Source organism: Theropithecus gelada, chromosome 9, assembly GCF_003255815.1.
Source record: "Theropithecus gelada isolate Dixy chromosome 9, Tgel_1.0, whole genome shotgun sequence".
Classification (NCBI taxonomy): Eukaryota; Metazoa; Chordata; class Mammalia; order Primates; family Cercopithecidae; genus Theropithecus; species Theropithecus gelada.
The window spans coordinates 74741584-74765838 of record NC_037677.1 but is presented as its reverse complement, the minus strand read 5'-3'; the positions used below and the strand labels follow the sequence as shown (position 1 = coordinate 74765838).

At 37.4% G+C, this 24255-nt stretch overlaps 1 pseudogene; it reads left to right on the top strand.

The window, feature by feature from the left end:
• The first annotated feature begins 23151 nt into the window (after positions 1 to 23151).
• LOC112632045 lies at positions 23152 to 23789 on the top strand (annotated as a pseudogene).
• The last annotated feature ends 466 nt before the right edge of the window (positions 23790 to 24255 follow it).

Here is a 24255-nt window from a genome sequence, read left to right as displayed (position 1 = left end):
CTCCTTACATACATGCCTTTGTCTGCTTACAATATGATAATCTACATCTCTTTAAAATGCTCAACCTCTGAACATTATTCCAGTTTATACTGTATTAGTGACCTTAAGTCATTAATTACCATTTTATTACCATTAACAACCATTTTGTTTTGTTCATGATTATAGGAGTCAGGAATTCCGAGAGAGTTTGGCTGGACACCTCATCTCTGATCCATGTGGTGACATCTGGGACAGGTGGAACCAGAGGACCACCTTCCAAATGGGTTTCTTCACTCACAGAGCTAATCACTCAATGCTCCCTGGCCTCTCTCTCCACATGGAATCTCATCCTTCAGGGCCTCTCCATGTGCCTTGAACTTCTCACAGCATAGTGGTTCTAAGGCAATCTAACTTTTTAAATAGCAGCTGATGCACAAGAGACCAAGGCAGAAGCTGCCATTCTACTTATAGGCTTGACGTAGAACTGGTGTAACATTACTTCTGCCATACTCCACTGGCCAAAGCAGATAAAAGTCAGCTCATATTCAATAGCAAGATAATAGATCCAACTTCTTGATGAGAAGAATGTCAAAGAATTTGTGACTATTTTTAATCTGCTACAGATGTCTACAATGATGCATGTAGGAATTGTCATTGTTGGTTTTCTTATCCTTAGGGTCATGACAGCAAAGTCATAGTTACACTTGTCATTTCAGTGGGCAATTAATCTATACTTTGTGGTCACCTATATATACCGACATGCCTTGCTTAACAATGGGGATATAGTCTGAGAAATACATTGTTAGGCAATTTTGTCATTGTGTGAATTAACATCATAGAGGGTTTTCATACAAACCTAGATGATGTAGTTTGCTACACACCTAGGCTATGTGATGTAACCTGTTTCTCCTAGGCTACAAACCTGTACTGCATGAAACTGTTCCAAACACTGTAAGCAACTGGGACACAGTGAGGAGTGTGTATCTAAACACAGAAAAAATACAGTCAGAATACAGTACAAAAGACTTTTAAAAACGTTATACCTGTATAGGGCACTTACCATGAATGGAGCTTGCAGAGGTAGAAGCTTCTGAGTTAGCCATGAGTGAACGGTGAGTAAATGTGAAGGCCTAGGACATTCCTGTACACTACTGTAGACTTTCTAAACACCGTACACTTAGGCTACACTAAGTTTATTAAAAATAGTTTTCTTTCTTTCATAAAAAACTAACCTTAGCATACTGTAACTTTTAGCTTTAAATTTTTTAACCTTTTGACTCTATCATAATAAACTTAACTTAAAACACAAATATACAACTGTACACATTTTCCTTTTTATATAGTCATTCCATAAGCTTTTTCTGTTTTTTAAAACAGAAAAATTTAAAACACTAAAATTTTAGTGTTTTTTGTTTTAAACAGTTTTGTTAAAAGCTAAGGCACAAACACAAGCAGTAGCCTAGGCCTCTGCTGTGTCTGGATCATCAATACACTGTCTTCCACCTCCACATCTTGTCCTACTGGAAAATTTTCAGGTGCAAGAACATGCATGGAGCTGTCATCTCTTATAATAATTCCTTCATCTGGAATGCCTCCTGAAGGACCTGCCTGAAGCTTTTTTGCAGTTACCTTTTTTTTTAATAAGTAGAAGGAGTACACTCTAAAACAACGATTGAAAGTATAGTAAATACATAAACCAGTAACAGTTATTTACTGTACATAAGCATATGTACTATACTTTTATATGACTAGCAACGCAGTAGACTTGTTTACACCAACATCACCAAAAACATACGAGCAATGTGTTGCAATATGATGTCACTAGGCAATAGGAATTTTTCAGCTCCATTATAATCTTATGGAACCACCATTATTTACATGGTCTGACATTGACCAAAATATCGTTATGTGACCCATGACTGTACATGTATGGAAGTATGTACAGACAGATGAGTGGATGGAAGAAATAGTTATTAAGACAAGAGGCAAATTTCTGATATCCCCAAGAATTTAAAAGTCTGACTACTTAATTTGACTAATTCAAGCAACAGTATCCAGTGGTGTTATTTCAGTACCCTGGCATGCCATGATTAGCTCAAAGGTGTATTATAACTTACAAGTCATTTGTCAAATATTAGCATTTGTGAATAATTCTATATCTAAATAATAAATTAGAGCATATCTATGTTTTTTTCTCTACAAGAGCATGACTCTCCCTCACATGCATTCCTAACCGCGTTCCTCAGTGGATATTAAGGGGTGGAGTTGTTGCAACTCTTCCACTGGGAACTGCTCATAACTCTGGCTTACTGATGGAAAAGTTTCACACCCAGCCATCATCCATCTTGTATGACTTGGAGAAGAAAAAAAGAAAAGATTAAAAACTCATAGCTTAGAGAATATCACCAAAGAAGCCAGTATTAGCTATATAAAAGCTGGATAAAATCTAAATATGAAGTGATTTTGAAGTTTGTTTTGCTCAGTAGCAATAGAAAAAAAAACAAAAACTTATAGACTTGTCCTCCCTTCTGCCTTCTGCCTTTCTCACTTTCCCCCAGCTCTTTCCTTAATGGGTTCACAAATTTGAGTTAAAAAAAACTTAGTGAAATACACCAGCTACCAATCATACTGGAAAAATAATTCAAAGTCATACTTTGCTAAGGTTGGGTCAAGAATACTATTTCCTAACACTGAAAACAGTGGATGTATTTATATTTCCAAAAACATAATGTCTCACTCCACAACTATTTCTAATTACTAAGCACATATTACTGTAAAATAAAATTCGCCCTTATCGCCTTCTTGATACAATGAGTTGCTTCTGTCTCTCATGGACCTTGAGAGCTGCTTTTCACCTGTAGGTGGTTTACATACATCTAAAGAAAGCATCATTCCCTTGGGCCCCGGAGCAGTTGGAGCTGCTGCATTTCTATATTTGGCATCAATCCCTCAGTGCAGGATTTAACTCAGATCACTGCTGGGCCTGTCGTCACTGGGCTTGACCTTGTGTAGAAACCAACTAATGTCTTAATAATCCTCAAGAAATCATTAAAAATCCATGTGTGATGTTGTGACTTTCAATCAAATGTTAAATATCAGGTTCTAGAAGCAGTAGGACATAAATGATTGCAACAAAATCGGTCGGAAATGGTCAGTCTCCTAGGCAAAAATAGAATATTCAGAATCAACCTATTAAGAAATATAAATTATTTTAATATGTGCAAAACCTGTTAGAGATAGTTTTCATCTAATAAATAAAGTGCTGAAATCGTAAAAGCCTAGAAAAAAGCATAAAATAAGGAGAAATACACAAGACTGAGTGTTCTGGGCCTAGAAGCCACCTCAGCTGTACCATGAGCACACTTGACCTTACATGGTGAGAGGCTAAACTTTTCTGCACCTCAGTGTCCTAAAATATGAGACAGCTAAACTAGATCATCTTTAATGACTTGGCCAGCTTTAAAATTCTATAATCGGTGTCAGAGGTGAGGGGATGTAAAAATAAAATCACATGGCCCATGATGAAAAGGAAAAAAAAGGAAGGGAGGGAGAGAAAAAGGGAAGGGAAGGGAAGGGAAGGGAAAGGAATAGGAAAAACTGCTTATGTGTATGGGGAAAAACCTTTGAAGTTAAAACTCTATCTAAACAACATCAGCATAATAAATGACTCAGTGAAAACGGTAAAGAACTGGCCATTCCATTGATGGCCTTACAATACTACTAAACATTCCTTGGCTCATTATACAGAATATTGGCTTGTGAGTTCTACTTATGAACTTCCAGGAAGCATCAATAATTCAATCAAAAATTGTATTCTATTTTTGCAAATAACATGGGACTATTTCAGTACTGTTTGCTTCAGTTTTCCACTGAGGGACTTGAATTTCTGCAACATTATGGATAAATTGGCTTCTGGGGGCACCTGACTATGTGTGACTCCACATCCACAAGTTATTTTTATGGGAAGGAGCTGAAGGGACCAACATGGCATCTCCCTTCCATTATAATCACTGAAGGTTTATAAGTAGAAGTGGAGGGGCAGAAGAGTTTGGAGCCTACTGAGATTAGGGAGAAGGCTCAGAAGAAGAAAACTAAACTGAGAGGTATCAAAGACTATGAGGAAAGAAGTGATAGGCAAATTATGTGTGGAGGTTAAAAAGCAATGGGGGTTCAATGGAATCACTGTATAAAAAGTAACAAATAATAAAATAAAATAAAGAGGCAGTGGAGGTATCTGGATATCTGGATTTCCAATCAGGCCCTGGGATTCTCCAAACTGCCTGGCTCCTACGCTGTTTCATACAGTAAGGATCCCTTGGTCTTACCTATCTGTTATCTACCTTCTTCCTACCATCATGAGAAATAACACAGTGCAAAAGAATTCACTTCACATGGTCCAGGCTTTGGAATGAACACTGCCCACTGACTGATCGCATGTGCTCCTAAGAATGGTGTTGTAGACTGGGGTCTGCCTTGCACTATTCATGAGCGGCCAGAGAGATTTTGTTGTGCTGTATTTTGTCAAAAATTGGGTGGAGAGTTTCATGTTCATACTCCTTAAATTGAAGGAGACCATGCCATGGGCCTTAGGAAGCTGATGCCAGGGCTACATTTTCCAGTCCACTTATCACATTGTCTGAGCTCTCATCACTCACTCAGCAGCTCCTTTCCTTGGCCTCAAGCCCAGCTAAGTTTTAAATCAAAGTTTTTAGCTTTTTTAAAAAAAACTTTTCCAACATACACAAATCTAGAGACTAATATGATAAACCCCCATATGCCTAACACCTAGCTTCAACAATTATCAGCATTTAGCCATTCTTTTGCCAACTGCGGGCTGCCCTAAAATATCATCAAAGCCAACTGATAAGACAAAGTTGGGTTTATTCCTATCTGATAAAGGATGAAACTGTCTTGCCAGAGTTTTAATACCCTCTTGAAGTGAGGATGGCAAGCTTGGCATATATATAAGGTTTTGGAGTCTGATTTAAGGTGGATCTTTCAATGAAAGGGGAGCATGATTAGGATTAAGTAAGGATCAAGATAAAATAATTTATGACCGGTGAACACAAGATGAGGATTTTCAAGGTGAGGATTTTGAGGTCAGTGATTCAAAACGTCTTGAGGCATAAACGCTGGCTTGGTGCTATTTGTTGGAGAGTTTAATGTTCAGTTAAGAGGGTTTTATGGGAAATTCCTGAAACAAACAAGTTGTTTATTTACACATATCTTCCTGGGAAAGAGTACTCTGGAATAGTAAAATCAGATTGATGAAGGCAGTGGAAGGGTAAAGTCATATTAGTGTAGCAGCTAAATAGTAAAGTTATATTAATGTATACATTAAGTTTTTTGGGTGTATGTGGTTTGGGTTCTCAGTGTCATCTAGCCCCCTACTCATATTCATTGTTCTTGTTATTCCCTAAAATAGTTTAATTTATTGTTTATTTTTAAAAGTTGCCAATGGTATCCAGGTTATAAACATACTCCATAACCAGGTAAAATCTCTAATAACCAGAAATCTCACATACATTCTATTTTGTCTTATATTTTCAGTTGTTCTGTTCTTCGCTTTATCAGGAAGCCAAGGAAATAACTCTCATGCTAAAAATTCACTGTCGGACGCTCTGGAATAAAAAAAAAAAATGCTGAGGACTATTCAGAATCTCAAAGAGCTCTAAACAGAAATCATTGCCTTATTAGGCAAACAGCCAGTCTAAGCCATGATAACAGGAGCAGAGAGAATTAGCAAGTTCAAGTTCAATGTGGGCTTTGTGGGGAGCGTGCTGGGTAAAGTCAGTTTCTCTTTAGTAAATTAAGCCACTCTTCTGAAGGAAGAAAAAAATGCCTTAAAGAAAATATATCGTGGCTTTTGACATTCACTCCTTCGGGGTTGGTAAAAATATAAATGTATTCAGACCACAAACATTAATTGAGCATGCTCTAAATGCAGGGCAAAGAGGGGCTGTGCAGAGGGCAAAGAGGGACTGTGCAGAGGGAAAAGTCAATGTTTCTGAGAAAAGCCTGTCTTGGTGGAAACATCACCACTTTTGAAATGATACCTGCATGAGAATCTTGAAGAAATTTCTTAACATCTAATTTCTTAATGTCTTTAAATTTCAAAATTTACTATATACAAACTTGCAGGCCTTTAAAGACAGGAAGAAGAAATGCACATATGGAGCCTGGCATCTAGAATGCATTATTATTTCAGCTGCAATCTCTGCCCTTGAGGAGACTTTGCAAAATGTCAAAAATAGAAGGACAGAACAGCAGGTTGTATTGGAGTCCAATCATCTAGGGTCCACAATGCTGTTTGATGTATTTTGTGCATTAGTGAATATTTCTGAGTGGGATTCTACAATGATAAGAACCACGTTCCAAGAGTATGACTTTGACAGGCAGTGTCACTTATGGGCTCCCAAAAGGGGTTCTGTACTGGGCCCCAGGCTTTAAAGGACCATTAGCAAACACGTCGTGGGGCTGTCTTTCAGGACCTGGTCTCAGCACTGGTTGAGTGTGACTCATAACTCTTGTGTCTAACACCACCTCTGTCTCAGAGAGACATTTATCCTTATCGTTGCCTTATATATTTGAAAAGAAAGGTGACTGTGTCCAAATGCCCTGGTGGTTTGTGTGACATTGCTCCAGAGAGCTGGGAGAATTTGAATGACAGAACAGCTTGGGTAAGAGAAAAGATAAATTAGTTAACTTGTCAATCCTTCCTCTCAGAAAGCATGAACGCACTAAACTCTTGCATAACGAACTGTTTCCCAGGAGGGCTGAATATCCATTTTGCCTCTCTTCTTTCCTATTCATAGTTCAGAAGTACTCAAAAATTAGTAAGGTATTTACAGCTGAGGAGTATTTTACAATATGAAATAATTCATACAACTCTAAAATGTGTATTAGATTGAACCATTTAAAACTATCCCATTTTTTGTAGGTCAACCTGTGTAGTTCAAACACACACACACACATACACACACAATCTTTTATCAAAAGACATAACATGCATGAATCCTGATAACAATTCTTTATATTCCTGTATAGGTCCAAAATTGCTTTAAGAGATAGTAAAATTGACGATTGTGTGTTATGGATATATATAATTAAGTTAAAGTATTTTGTAATTTTTTCTGCAATCATGTTTTACCGTATACAATCCTATTACAATATTTGAACATGATATGTAAATTCATGACTTTGATATGATACATAAAATTCATTATTACTACCAAATCAAAATATTGCTTCAAGAATTTTTTTGACAATCCCAGTTGCTATTGTTTTAGGAGAATGAGGTTTCTCTAAAATGAAATTAATAAAAAACTATCTAAAAACTATAATGATTCAAAAAATTGGCATTGCTGAGATAGACTACAAATCATTTAAAAATCTTTATTGTAACAATACAATTATTTATTTGGTTAAAGTAAAAGCAAGAGATGAAAATCTTATGAGATAAATATAAAATAATTTATGTTTTGCTACTAGTACAAACACCACTAGCCCATTCAAAGAACAACCTTATAAATGCAAAAGTAAACTTAGTCATCTTTGCTATTTTGCCATATTTCATTCTATTAAAACTATAATTCAAAAGATATTGTAGATTTGTTATAATGAAGATATATTTGCCACAGTAGGAGGATAGAACAGATTTTTACTTAACAGTTTGTTAACTTGCTTTGTAACATTTAAATATCTATACTTTCACTCCAGGATTCTCATATGCTAGGTGCAGGCCTGTTTCTAGCAATATCTTCATTCATTAACTGCAATTACTCATTGGCACCCATGACATGACAAGTAAATTGGAACTAATAAATATTTAAAGGTGATAAGGACATAGAAGAGGCTTCTGTAATAGTCTTTAACTCAAAAAGCCAAAGAGGCCAAGCAGGTGTCATGAACAAGTGAAGCCAGTGAGGAGGAAGAAATTAGGGAGTGGTGGTGACTATGATGAACAGGGCAGAGTTTGTGCTGCATCTAATAGGGACACCTATTGCTGAGGCTCAGCCCATTGTTGCCACATGGGAACATGGGCCAAGGCTTGCCAAAGTTTATGCTTTAAAAACAAAAATCTAGAAATATGGGTATTTTCATATAAAATTTCTCAGTTTGAAACAAAAAAAGGAAAACTATGTAGAATGAACTAAATGTGTCTGTAGGCTAGATTTAAGTAATAAACTACCACTTTGCAATCTCTACTATGGATTAAGGTAACAAGGATGTGAACTGACACTTGCCTTGAACTCTTTTTCCATTTCTCATTTGTTCTCACTGAGTATTTGTTATTGTGTTCTGCCCTTCCCTTCCTTCTTCCTCCTTCCCCTCATCCTCTGCCCTTTTCTAATTCTGTTTCTTCCTTTCTTCTCCTCTTCTCTCTCCCCCAGTCTGACTTTCTCCATTCATTGTGAAAGATGGCAGCCACATACATTGTCATTTCAGTCCCAAATAGAAAGTAACTAGCTAAGGAGAGAGAAGTCTCCATGCACCATGTGTATGAACAGGAAGAGGAATTCCTAGATAATGTGGTTTGGGTATCAAAGGTTTCCCCCACAGGATGGTGGCAAATTGACTGATCTAAGATTAAATTGCCTTAACGAGGCATATTTGGAAAAAAAAATCAAAGTAACTTTTTGTACCCAAATGATCAAATACATTCTATTTCTCAAGTTTACTATATTTTACACAAAGTTGTCAAACTTCTTAACCTCACACATGCTCATATTGGAATAACAAAAGCCAACTTGGGATATTAACAATTATTTTTATTCATATGTGTATATACTACAGAGTATAATTGTTGCATACTCTCAGAGCTTATGATACCTATCTGAGAAGACTTGTTTTATTTTTATGTTTTGAGACAGGGTCTTGCTCTATCACCCAGGCTGGAATGCAGTGGAGTGGCACCGTCATTGCTCACTGCAGCCTCCTAGGCTCAAGCCTGGGCAAGTGATCCCCTCATTTCAACCCCGTGTATAGCTAGCACTATAAGTATATGCCATCAGGTCCAGTTATTTTAAAAAATTTTTTTGTAGAGGTAGTCTCTTGCTGGTCTCAGTTTGGCCTCCATCCTCCCAGCTAGGCCTCCCAAAGTGTTGGGATTACATGTGTGAGCCACTGCCCCCAGACGGAGAAGATTTATTTTGTATGTGCCTAGAAGAGCTGAGTACTTTTAGAGCTAGATTCTGTGTATTAACGCATCTACTCCCACACAAAGGCAATGGAATAGAAGGCAACTGGGGCAAGAAGAAAAAGGTGCTAAGAAAATCATCACACAAAACCCAGCAAGAGAATTAGTGAACTAAATACCACTGGGCCTACAATATAGCCACAAAAAACTAAATAGGATGGGCAAATTGCATTTTGCTTGAGGTTCCAACAATTGACCTTTTCAAATCTATCTCCCCAATTCCTTCCCTGAAATCTTCATTTCCATTGTTTGTAGTAGCTTCATTTCTGAACCCTAAGCAGCTTTTCATAGATCAGGTATTTAAAATGTCAAACAATATTTAAAACAGCAAACATTTAAACATAAAATATATAATCTGTAGAATGACATCAGGAATTACAGTGTCTTGAATCACAATCCCAGAATGACTGGCCCTGCTTTAAGCAAAAAGTATATGGAATCAGAAAGCAGAGGCATCATTGTCTCCCTAATCTTATCCAGTTAATCATTTTACAGTCTCCCTCATCCCCTTCAGTAAATTAGGAGATTCTTCCACATGTCTGTCTGGCGTAAATCTATCTTGCTATAAATCTACATCAATTTCTTTTATTCAGCTTTAATTTTAGGTAGAGTATGGCTTCTCATCATTTTATAACACATTTTGGGTAGGTGAATGCTATGAATTAAATAGTCAGTGAATTTTAGAGCTGTAAAGTCCTTAGACAGCGAATCCTCCACATTTTATAGATGAGGAGCCTAAGGCCCAAACGTACCAATTGACTTATCTAGGATCAAAAAGTTAGTAACTGGTGGAGGTTTGGTTTAGATTCAGACCTCTTTAGCTTTAATACCTTCCTACTATTTTGCACTAATTTTTTTAGCAAGATGGATAAACCCTTGTGATGCTTAATTTTATGCATCAACTTAACTGGGTCACTGGATGCCCAGATATTTGGTCACAAATTGTTCTGGATGATTTTATGAAGATGTTTTTGGATGAGATTAACAATTATATTGGTAGATTTTAACATTAATTTAGATTAACATTTTAATCAGTAGAGTAAGCAGATTACGATCATATAACATGGTTGGCCTCATCCAGTTGAAGGCCTGAATACAACAAAAATTCAGATCCTCCCCACCGTAAGAAATGTTTTCCCCACAGACTGCCCTCAGACAACTGTAAACACCAGCTCTTTTTGCCTGATGGCCTTCAAACTGGAATATCAGTTGTGTGTGTGTCCCATACCAATGGCCCACTCTGCAGATGCTGAACTTAACAGCCGTCATAATTGTACCAATACCTTCATAAATACACCAATACCTTATCATTAATCTCATTATGTGTGTGTATGCGTGTGTGTTATTTTTCTGGAGAATCCTGACTAATCTAATCCTCTTCCCCTAAATGTTTCAGAATGGATACATTTCCCTACAAAATTCTCAACTTCATGCCTCTCTTATCTTTTTACATTTTTTAAATTTCTCATATTACAAAGTTTCAAATTAGGCAGAAGTATCTTGTGTCAGACTGAATCTTGTATGCTAACTTGGATTGGCTTGACTGCCCCTGCTTTTGGGGCAACATCTGCCTTCTGAACCACACCATCACTGCTGCTATCACTAAGGTCTTTGAGACGGAACGTGTGAGTTAAATTCTTGGGCCTCCATGGCCCTTATGTTCCTCATGCCAAATGACCCCTGTGCCTCAAGACTCAAATGCCAAAGTGGCTTCCTAAGCTGTCAGGGGGTCTGATGGCACAACGCAAAGTGTAGGGGAGTTCGATCCCTGCAGAGTGAAACTTGACCAGTGGAAAGTAGGTAACAGGAACAAGCCAGATGGACACCTCTGCCCTCCTTTCCCATTTCCATGGGCTACATTTAGGTGCACGTCTTCCAAGCCCTTCTGGAGAAATCCTTCATGCTAAGTGAGCATGCCTCCTGAATGACCAGCCATTTCTTTTCATGGCTCATTGGGATTCGGTAGCCAGCATGGAAACATCATATCACATAGCTTCGCATCTTTCTATGACTTACTTCCTTCTTCCTCACCCCAACATCCCCAGGCTTACACCTCCTAAATAAAGTTTCAGCACTTTAATCCTTGCCTTAGTCTCTGCTTTCTAATGGATCAAGAAAAAGATACTTTTCCCAAGTTAGGATTGAGGATTGTTCATTAATACATTGGTTTGGGAGGCAAAGAATGGCTAAATTTATCTAACAATTGGTGATTTTAAAACTCAAAATAGAAATTGTATATTTTATGAAGCCAGATGATGTATTGCTAAAATACTAAGGGAATAGAGCATACCAATTATATCAAATTCCTGACTTGCCTGTAATTGAAATTTTTTACTCCAAAACCAATTGAAAACCTTTTTAATTTATGAGTCCAGGTTTATGAATTTATACAGAGAACACACTGCATATTAACTATTTAGTATCGAAAAATTTTTCCATGTTTTGAGCAACATTTCCAACATTAATTATGATTGTGTAATACCAAACACAAAGATGTTAGGGGACACTGAGTGGTGACCATCGTGGGAGTGCTTGAGATTCCTTTAACCAAACAAATCTGTGCTATTTCCTCTCTTAAAGTGACAAGTTGAGGATTATAGTCTGATAAGCCCAATCTAACTAACGTTTTCCTGTTATGGACTGAATGAATGTTCATATCCCTCCAAAATGTATATGTTAAATCCTTAATCACCAAAGTGATGGCATTTGGAGGCAGAACCTTTGTAAGTAATTAGGTTTAGATGAAGTCTTGAGGGTGTGTCCTCATGATAAAAGTAGTGGTCCTATAAGAAGAGACCAGAATGCTAGCTCTCTTTTCCCATCATGTGAGGACACAGCAAGAAATAAGTCACTTGCAAGCTGGGAAAAGGGCCTTTACTAGAAACGAATCAACCACTATCTTCATCTTGGACTTCCCAGCCTCCAGAACTGTGAGAAATAAATGTCTGTGTTTAAGCCACCCAGTGTATGATATTTTGTTATAGCAAACCTCACAGACTTGTATATTAATATTCATAACTTACCTAGTTTGAACCTTGATGCTTGTTTCTCATTAAACTAGTCTTTGCAAAACAATCATTTAGTGGACAGAGTGGGAATGAGAAAGGCAGATGATCGATGAAGAGTTAAGAGTAAAGTCAAATACACCATGGAATACTATGCAGCCATAAAAAAGGATGAGTTTGTGTCCTTTGTAGGGACATGGATGCAGCTGGAATCCATCATTCTTAGCAAACTATCACAAGAACAGAAAACCAAACACCGCATGTTCTCACTCATAGGTGGGAACTGAACAATGAGATCACTTGGACTCGGGAAGGGGAACATCACACACCGGGGCCTATCATGGGGAGGGGGGCGGGGGGAGGGATTGCATTGGGAGTTATACCTGATGTAAATGACGAGTTGATGGGTGCAGCACACCAACAAGGCACAAGTATACATATGTAACAAACCTGCACGTTATGCACATGTACCCTACAACTTACAGTATAATAATAATAAATAAATTTAAAAAAAAAAAAAAAAAAGAGTAAAGTCAAAATGCAATAATTCTGTCTGAAATCTTCTCTAAATACAAACCACTAAAGAAATAAACTTTCTTTAAAACTCAAAATTGCTGATGTTGACCTTGGCCTCTCCAAATACCTTAGGACGTCAGAGCTGAATGCTCTGGACTGAATCCCATGGAAACAGCATTTAATAGCTTCATCCAAAGTCATAGTTAGGGCATACTCTGGTCAGCAAAAGGAACAAAAATATCATCTGCAGTTTCTTAATCATATTTGCCCAAGAGTTAATTTAAATTTGTTTAGTTTATTATGCAGAAGAAAAAAACATTATCGAAAAAGCCCAGTTTCTCATAAAGCCAGAGATCATAGAAGTCAAACCACAGATTCAGCCACTTACATCACCAGCAATAGAGATTCTATAATTAGAGATTAGCCAGCTGCAATCATTTCTGCTGCTTTAGACAGCTGGATCAAGCTGATTTCACTGAGTTGTGTCAAGCTAAAATGTCTCCTTTTTTTCCTGTTTAAAAGAAATCAGCAAAATAGTGTGACTCAGACACCCAGAGAACCTCTTTCTCCCACCCGAACCTCTAACAAAATATTTTTTGTACCTATACATTTATTTCTAGTCTCATACCTTTCTCGGATTAAAAAAAAAAAAAGAACCACGCTTCCATTACCATGTCACTGCTGGTGAGATGCCTAGAAAAATCTTTTATCTTAACTTCAAATTGATGGCATTAGGAATGGTTTCTCTGAACTAAGTCCTATATTCAATCCTACCTAAAAAGAACCACTCCATTTATTTTCTCACTCCCAACAGATGGTTGAGAACCCTTAAAATTAATAACTATGGCAAGAGCAGTAACAATGATGACATAAATACTTTTATTACTAATGGAAAAGTAAGCATTCTGGGCCAGATTTTCTTTCCTCTTAATTGTAGCTCACTGGGGAATTCCCATGTAGCCTGAACTCTGTGCCTCAAAATCCTTTCTTCCATTAACAACTGGAGCTGTTGGTACTGTTTTGGCCATTGTTCTCACCATTGTTCTGTCCTTGTTGTGAGATGGGAAGCTGGCTTTACATTTTAAGTTGGATGACAAAGCTAAGGGAGTAGCAGTAAATTATTACTTGATATGTTTTTTTTTTTTCCTGAGATGGCATTAAAACACTAAAAAGCTGACACAATTTGGCAGTTTCCCTATTTTGAAATTATTAGAACCAAGGTTTATAGGAAATCCCAACTCTGCTCTAAGGGAATTCAGGATATTTGCTAGAAATATATTCTTTCATTTCATGTTATACTGTTAACCAGCTCTACCAAATTATTGATAAAATTATTAGATAAAATTATATCTTTTATTAGGTTATTAGATAAAATTATATCTAATTATTAACCAGTTCTACCAAAAATTGAGCAAAAGGTAGAGAAATATACTTTGACCCCAGAGAAATCATGGGAAAAATATTATTCTAACCTAATTTATTCAAATAATTAACACAAAAAACAAACATGTGACCTTTGAGGACCACACAGTTGACATGAGTTGGCCTATTTTTTTATGACTCCTTCATAGAAGAGCAAACGTTTTAATTTTCTAGTCAGCGTGACTTTATTCTTCCTCTTCCACAAATTAAGTATCTCACTTTGGCTGCCAGGATTACATATATTTCCTAATTTATATGACGCTGAATTTAATATTAGAGTTGGAGGCATGTTCATCATCATATAGGTTAGTGCTTCTCAAACTTTGTCAAAGCCAGGAGATCCTTTAATTAATTTTCTCCATGACCTTTTCATTTTGCAAGACTTTGTCAATCCAACAATATATCTTTATTAAATAATTTACTTTTTCAGTTTTTAATTAATGAAAGTCACATCTATTGGCACTCAAGGCAGGAGAAAAAGTCAGCTCTATTTAAATGATGTGAACTAAGAACGGGAGAAGGAGAATTTTCCAAGTTGCTGGACTGATATATACACATCCACGACAAATCCCAGACTAAATTTCCTCATTTCTTACAAAATCTTGTTTTATTTGCCCTAGCCTGGATTTACCCATTATTCCTTCTTTCTTCTCCAAGTATGCTTTCTCTGGCCTTTGCATATGTTTTCCCCCTAGTTGAGAAGAAACGCTCCTCATTCATTGCATGCACAAGTTATTCAAGTGCCACTGTGTGTGGGTGCATGTGTGTGTGTGTGATCTCCCATGACTCCCACATCTACCACGATCACCAGTCAGAATTAACTTCTTCCTTATTTTGCTCCCTCTGTAAGTTGTTTGTACTGTGGTCATGAGATTGTGCTCACACATCTGTTTCCCATACCAGACTGTGTGCTCCTTGAGATCAATTTATATGTCTTACTTATATTTTATTCCTAGGGCTTTGCACAGTACCTAACACACAATAGGATACTCACTAATATTTTATTTAATGAGTAAATGAATGAATGAGTGAAAGTATAACTATGTCAATCTAGTGCTATTACTTACAAAGATAAATTTTTCACAAGATTCTAAGCCAGTATAGATTTGGCAAGGTGTAAAAGATGAGCAAAATGCTACAACATGTAAATATATTTCCTGAAATCAAACAGATATTGGATTTGATGCTTCTGTGGTTTAAGAGTGCACTGACATTTGTTTTCCATGCTCTACCCACCATTTTTTCCACTTAACAAAGTCTTTTGCTTCTTAGTCAACAAAGGTAATAGGTCACATTTTGCTTTTCATGTACATTATTCCATTTGATACTCACACCAACCTTGAAAAGTAGGTATTATTATCGACTTCGCTTTCTAGGTCTAGAAACTAAGGCTCACAGAGGTTAAACTTTGCACAAGGTCACAGAGTTAGTAGATGTAGTATGGAGTCTGACCTCACATCTGCTCTCTCCACAGACTGCAACACATACTCCATGCACCAGCTCCTTGATTATTATTGCCATAAGATCATAGGACTGGGTAAGGTGAGAGGACACAGTGTAAGAGCTGGACCATAGTAACTCATTTACTCAGATGTGAAATGCATACCACCAGGCTTGATTTTCATAGGATGACTTCCATAAACAAACAAAATGCATAAATAATCTAAATTTAACTACATGGGGGAAAATACAAATACACACTGCAATTAAAATATACCAGAAGATTAAATATAGTACAGCAATAGATAATGTTAGTTTTAACTTTCTTCTTACAATTTTATATATTTTCTACAGTTTTGCAACAAATATGTCTATATACTCAGTATAGTATCTTATTTGAATAAAAATAAGATATAAAATTAGATAAATGGTTAGCTCTATGGAATAGTTTAGAAGCACACTCAGTGTCTAAGAATTCAGCACAAAAGCTCACCTGCTTATGAACTTTCAATTTAAAAATCCAGATAAAGAAAAAGAACTCTTATCTTTGCCTGCCACAAACAGATGGTAATACCTTTGCTGGTCCCTTTGGACTTAAGAACAAATGGACTTACACACTATCTTCAGGACAAATCTATTTGTAAGTGGAGGAGTCCCCACACCTAGTAAAAGAAGTGCTACAAATAAATGGGAAGTTCTCTTTAAAAAGAACTCTTTAAACTCTTTAAAAAGTTCTCTTTAAAAAGATTTTTTATTAATCACACCATTAAGAGTAATGGCAAAAACCAAAATTACTGTTGCTACAAACTAATATAATAGCAAAAATTTGTAATTCACCTACAAATAAGGTAATAATGAAATAGAAATCGATATTATATATACTCCATCTATTATGAATTATTTTATAGCCATTAATTATATTTTCAATGAATTCTAATGACTTTGGGAAATTATCTAGCTCTCATGTTATTTTGAAAAGCTAGGATGCAGAATTGTATATATGCATAATCTCAACTACATAATTGTATATAGAAAAGAAACTCATAGCTAATAGGATTTATGTATAGGAGAGTTATGGAGTAAATTTTAATTTATATCACTATTTCCTTTATATTCCATAAGTTTTTCAATGAGTATTTATTAAAAGGAAAAATAAAAATCTTTCTTTCTCCTTCTCTCTGTCACCCCTAACCCCACATATACACATACAGTCCTGAAGAGAGAAATCCAAGGTTTGAATCAAAACAGACTTAAAATAGGAATGAACAACATGCTGATAATCAATCAACCCTAGAGTGAGTCAAATTAAATTATTCTGCTATAAACATTCAAAACCCAACCTTGGTATTTACCTGCACAAAGGATTCAGAGCCCAGAGCTTAGAGCTAGATGGCAGATAAAGGACTGCCATCACCCCAGGCCAACAGAAATGCTTACCCATCTCACATATAGTCTTGTCTCTTTTTTTCTCACAAGCAACTGCTCTTATTAAGGTGCAGATTTCTCCAAACAGTAATATTTGGAGCTCTTGTGCAGCACGAAAAAAAAAAGACAGTGAAAAAGTTATCTTGAAATTCATGGTAAAAGCAGGATTGGAACTGATGAATCACAATTATTTATGGTTCCTACTTTACCAAGCACTTTGTACATACATTGGCTGACAACAACAATGTGAGATATGTAGGACACACATTATTTACTTTTACTTCACAAATGCCCTTACTTTTGCAGAGCACTCACATTGCTTTTAAGTGGTAGGGCCTGACTTGAAATCTAGCGTCTAAATCCAATCCTATGCTCCTTTCACTGAAGTTATTCCTCATAAACAGTCTTACAGCCTCCAACTAGAAATATATTTATCTTATTCACCTTTAAAAAAAAGACACTGTATCATGTACAACATCTCCAGGAGTCTTAAAAAATTATAACAGTGTTATGGAGTTGCTGCTAATACTAAGCACCAATGTAGAACGTTGATACTATTCTGAAGCACAATTTTGAGAAAGCAGATATATAGGAGAGTGAATGGGCTGCATATCCTTTAGGCAATCTGCTTCTTACCAAATGTCTCTGAGGAATCTCTCCTTCTCTTTCCGTGTTATTTCTGCTTCTCTTGGAATTTTAGCTTCATTCTCTCAGACTGGCTTCTTGGACCCTGCTTGAGTCCTCACCACTGGCAACTCTTAAAATGACATGTTCAACTTCCCCTGTGCCCTCTTCCTTTTTGTCTCAATTTGAAAAATCTTCAAGAGGGACTCTGATTGGCTCAGTTTGAGTCAGGGCCACACTGTGGTCAGCGTAAGAGGGCATTATACAATGAAATGAACACAAGAAAACCTTGGCTGGAGGAAGGAATGTGTATTAGTCAGCTCAGGCTGACACAAAATACCACAGACTGGGTGGTTTGAACAGAAATTTCTCACATTTCGAAGGCTAGCAGTCCCCAGTTCAGTGTCTTGGGAGGGTTCTCCTCCTGGCCTGCAGATGGTCACTTCCTTGCTGTGTCCTCACACAGCCTTTCCTTGTTGCCTGTGTGGAGAGAGAGACAGAGAGAGTGAGCAAGCTCTCTTGTACCTCTTCTTAGAAGGACACTAATCCTATTAGATCAGGAGTGACCTTTATGACCTCATCTAACCTTAATTACTTCCTTAGAGCCCTCATCTCTGAATACAGCTACACTGGAGATTAAGGCTTCAACATACGAACTTGGTGGCTGGGGACACAAACATTCAGTCCATAACAGGGTGGGTCAGTGATTTTCTAAGGAAGACAATTGCTGCTACCAGAAAAGGGGAGCAGGGCTTGAATAACAAAGCAATAAATGGCCTAAGTACTTGCTGTCAAGCCCTGGGCTATAGTTACTCAAAATTTCTTGTTAGATGTGGAAATGTAGATTTTTAACAACCAACAGAGATGCAGTGGGGCTAATATTCTCTTATGAAAGACATGGAGACTGACAAGAATGCATCACTCTTGCCTCTGAGATGAAAGAAGACCTTTGCACCAGCAGGGGGCTCCTCAAGAGGTTGTTTGGATTCTTATTCAGTACACACATGAAAAAGTAGGTTGAGCCTCTGCTCCACACCACCAATTATAGAGAAAATAGTTTTATACTGGAAAACCTGTAAAGCGTCAGATGCCCACCAGTGCCATTAAAAATATGACTGTCAGGAAAGCCAGAGAATATTTAAACTGTGCACTCTGATCTACCCTCCAAAATCAATCCATTGCAAAATATGATACGACATAATTGGTAAATTAAAACTTGCCATGTAGAAGTATTGGTTACAACATAATTAAATGCTAGGGCAAATCTCATTCTTCCTGAATAGTATCTTTGATATTAAAATGTTGTTTGTGTGTGTGTGGCAGGGTCTTGCTCTGTCTCCAAGGCTGGAGGGCAGTGGCACAATCATAGCTCACTGTAACCTCAAACTCTTGTGTCTAAGAGACCCTCCTGCCTCAGCCTCCCAAGTAGCGAGGACTACAAGCATGGATCACCACACCCAGCTAATTTTTAATTTTTTTGTAGAGACTGGGTCCCACTATGTTGCCCAGGCTGGTCTCAAACTCCTGGCCTCAAGCAATCCTCCCACCTCAGCCTCCCAAAGCACTGGCATTATAACGTGAGCCACTGTGCCCAGTCTTAATATTAAAATATTTGATCTGAATCTCTTCTTTTTTGGCAGTAATTACAGGCCTGGTTTGGTTATCTATCAAGGGCACTGTTGATTCATGATAATAAAATCATGACATCTTCATATAAAAAAGGTTTATTCCTCTACATGCTATGGAAAGGAGGTGCATCTCTATCTCATCCAAAATAGCTTCAAATCAGGGAGCTTTGAATTAAAAGGAAAATGGACAGAACACACTCCTGAGATGAAAATTGCTATGTGATTAATCAAAAGAACATAACGATCAACTCTCACACTTGCAATCATTTTAAGTCTGTACATGCATCAGAAACAAAGAGTTTATTTTAAGCTCATCAACTGAGCCCACAACTGATATCTGTGCCTAGAATCAAAGGCTGAGGAAAAGTGGACAAAAGCACTGAGCTTGCTTCAGTTTGTCCTGAAAGCATTCTCCTCCAGGTGATGATGAGTAAAATAGCATTTATTTGCTCTTTAATTTGGCTCCCAGCCCCCAAAACCCAGAGTTGCAATCAAGAAAGCAGCACATATTTTACATGAATGAGGTAAAATAAATGTGTAATAATAAGGTAACAGATATTTCTTTTTAAAGAATAAAGGATGGCTGGGCGCGGTGGCTCAAGCCTGTAATCCCAGCACTTTGGGAGGCCGAGACGGGTGGATCACGAGGTCAGGAGATCGAGACCATCCTGGCTAACACGGTGAAACCCCGTCTCTACTAAAAATACAAAAAACTAGCCGGGCGAGGTGGCAGGCGCCTGTGGTCCCAGCTACTTGGGAGGCTGAGGCAGGAGAATGGCGGGAACCCGGGAGGCGGAGCTTGCAGTGAGCTGAGATCGGGCCACAGCACTCCAGCCTGGGCGACAGAGCAAGACTCCGTCTCAAAAAAAAAAAAAAAAAAAAAAAGAATAAAGGATGTCCTTTCAATCAATGAAACATTTTTACTTTACAGCTTGAGTAATATGTATGTTCTTTATAAAGAAAAAAAAATGTACAGAGTTCTCTTGGGTGTGAGTTATATACAAGCTCACTCTGCATCCATGGTTTAATACTAAGCTGTATAGGCTAATACAGTCTTCCTGGACTTAATCCCTCAAAATGTTCATAGTGATGGAAGAAGCACTTCTATCTTGTGTGTTTGTGTTTGTGTGTGTGTGCATGCGCACGTGCACATGTGTGCATGTGCATATTACATAGCACAGCTTACTCCAAATAAATTCTCAAAATATTCCCACTGAATCTTCAGTCTTTCTATTCTTTACTATTCCCCATCTGGTTGAATAATCCAAAAGTCATAACCAATTCTCAAATATTTTATTTGAAAAACTGCATCCTGGTGGTTGTCCCCCATCCTGTTTTTATCTGACTCTACTATTTCTTGGCATTTCAGTATAAATTTCCTATTTAATATCCCACCCCAAGGACATTAACACAATTGCCAGTATAGGTGCTGAGCTGTCTTGGAAATGCTTGGTTTTCAGGATGTCATTCAGATAATCCAGACAGTGCTTCTATTGAAGGTTTGTTTAATTTTATTTTAAAAAATTTTTAACTGAAATCAATAGAAAATACTCAAAATTCTCACAGAAAATATATGGACTTTGTAGATTATGTTTCTGGACACAGTTTGAAAAACACTGAAATAACCATATTCTGGGTCTGGCCAAATGGTATTCTGCCATTACTTTGATAAAGGTGAATTCATTGGAAAGAAATCTTCCTAAGATGTTTTATCTGGATTGTAAGATTTTCTGTTTGTTTGCTTGTTTGGTCAGCTGTGCAATGAAAGAGCTGATTAGCATCTTGAGATACTCAGTGTTTGGAGTGTTGAGTTTGATTTCTAAAACTAAAAAGTCTGAACCCCTCCTGCCAAGTAGCCATCAAGATCTTAGCTTCACACATCTGATACCAGCTTCTCACAGGCTGCCCTTATGGCCAAATATTTTATCCAAACTCAGTTTTTCCTACATCAATTTATTAAACCTGAGGGTTTTTATAAGGTGATAAGGAATTTATAATAATGTTTAAATTTGACTTAGCAAAAGGTTTGGATAGTCTTTTCATGTTCTCATTTTCCCCTCTAAACTGGCCAAGGTTTATTTTGAAGCAGGCACTTGGATGAGTACCATATTTGCATGACACAATGAAGATGGACCTATTTTAAGCTCAGATCATTGACAGAAAAGGAAGGGATAAGCTTTCCATTGAGGCATCAGGAGCTAAGTTTTAAACAGGCTTTTGCTAGCAATAGATCACAAGAGAGTTTTAAAGATTTGGTTCACCCCACTTCTCTCAGCTCCCTAAGTTCGCAGTCTGGGTATGGGTAACGGACTGTGGGCCGGCATAGCTACATGTTAAAATGTGTTTATTTTTCCATGGGGTAAAAAAAATCATACCGAGGATGGTGATTAGTAGAGAGGCTAACTTGGTACAAAAATGGTGCTGACACCAAAATTAGACATGCAGGTCTCCAGAGCTGTATAAGTCCAGGAGGTTTTATTTACATTGTGTATCCGCTGTGTGGATGACACAACCTGGAAGCTTCTATAATGTAGTCACCAGGGAGTGAAGTAATCTGGAATATTTTCCTAAGTCACTATATACACCACCATCATCTCAGTTCATAGGTGCCTTTTGTGAGAAATTTTTTATTTAAAGAATGTTTTATAGCTAATCAATTTTCTTCTTCACTTTCATTCTGGATGGGGCCTATGAGACCACTTCTATGCCCCAAATTCAGGTCCCCAGAGACCTGAATAACTCCACTGTAATAAATGCATAATCAATACACATTAAATACTCTTATGAAATCATAAGAAAGAAATTGACAGTACAGTAGAAAGACGGGCAATGATATTTCTAAGAGGAGCTCTGCAAAGACAGGATTGACCAAGAGGAGAGGAAAGCTTCCCCTCATTATTTCTAGCACAGGTCCCCCCTGTGGCTACCGCATTTATAATCACACTTCTTGTCAGTCATGACATAAAATTAATTAAGGAAAAATACGTGATTGATTTTTCATAATTAAGGAAGAATAGGAGATTAGAAATAAAGTAACATTAAAACACTGAGAATACGGGGGAAAGAAAGAGTAAAGTACAAACTGAAATGGGAGAATAAAAATCCCGGTGAAGACAAGAGATTAACAGTTGAAAATAATAAGAGAAAATACATGATGTTTAGAATAAAGTATAAAAGGCCAGTGGTCAATTAGATTAAAAAATAAAATCCTGAAAGCAAAAGAGATAAAGGATGAAAAATCCATGAAACAAAATTTTAGACAAAAATCCATATAAATGTAAGAGATTAAGGATTAACAGCAGGAATTAGGACATACAAAGGTAAAAGTAGAAAATATAGTATATGAAAAAGGAATATTAAGGAAAATTATGTTTAAAGGCCTAAATATGAAAACTTTAGAGAAATCATGGAATAGAAATGTCAGGGCGTGAGGGTGGAGCCCAGTGGAGGGTGATATGGCATAGTCAATAGCTCTTGGGCTGAGCCTCTTGCCCTTCTTAAGGGGCTTCCTTTTAAGTGGGGTGGTCTTTACAGGTGAGGCACCAAGGATATGGAGAACAATCTTATGAACTTAGGTCCCTTGAGTCTCCCTAAAGAATAAAACAGAAAACCCTATAGTTAACTGGCCTCTCAACACTTACAAGGCAAGCCCTATAGAAAAGTTAGGATTCTTTTTCCCGAAAGACAAAGGCAGAGGGAGAAGTGATTAAATCCTATAAAATCAGAAGCCGTAGAGAAGGGATGCATATGGATTTATTTTTAAATCCAAATATTTTATACTATGCATGAGAAAGAGTCAAATCTAAGACAATTGATAAAGCATTGTTGGAGGGTGCGCCTGGTGGGGCCGGCCGGGACTCGCCGCTCGCACGCCCGCTCTTCCTTTCGCTTGCGCTGTGAGCTGAGCCGGTGTATGTGTGGCAGTAACACGTCAACCCCGCTGCCCGCCATCGCGCCCGCCGCCCGGAAGGTCACCGCTGCGGTGATTTTCCTGCATGGATTGGGAGATACTGGGCCTGTTAGGCCTGTTACATTAAATATGACCATGGCTATGCCTTCATGGTTTGATATTATTGGGCTTTCACCAGATTCACGGGAGGATGAATCTGGGATTAAACAGGCAGCAGAAAATATAAAAGCTTTGATTGATCAAGAAGTGAAGAATGGCATTCCTTCTGACAGAATTATTTTGGGAGGGTTTTCTCAGGGAGGAACTTTGTCTTTATCTACTGCCCTTACCATGCAGCAGAAACTGGCAGGTGTCACTGCACTCAATTGCTGGCTTCCACTTCGGGCTTCCTTTCCACAGGGTCCTATCGGTGGTGCTAATAGAGATATTTCTATTCTCCAGTGCCACGGGGATTTGACCCTTTAGTTCCCCTGATGTTTGGTTCTCTTACGGTTGAAAAACTAAAAACGTTGGTGAATCCAGCCAATGTGACCTTTAAAACCTATGAAGGTATGATGCACAGTTCATGTCAACAGGAAATGATGGATGTCAAGCAATTCATTGATAAACTCCTACCTCCAATTGATTGATGTCACTAAGAGGCCTTGTGTAGAAGTACACCAGCATCATTGTATTAGAGTATAAACCTTTTCCCATGCCCAGTCTTCAAATTTCTAATGTTTTACAGTGTTAAAATATTTTGCAAATACATGCCAATGACACAGATCAAACAATGTCTCCTCATGAGGAATTTATGATCTTTTAAGTTTCTATACATGTATTCTTATAAGAAGATCCAGGATCTACTATATTAAAATAATGACGCAGGTAGCTTCTTTTTTCTCAAATGTAAGTCAGCAAAATAATACAGTACTGCCACCAGATTTTTTATTACATCATTTGAAAATTATCAGTATGCTGCATGAAAACTTATTCAGGTATAAATGAGCAGTTAAGATATAAACAATTTATGCATGCTGTGACTTAGTCTATGGATTTATTCCAAAATTGCTTAGCCACCATGCAGAGTCTGTGTTTTTATATATGTGTTCATATATATATAATGAT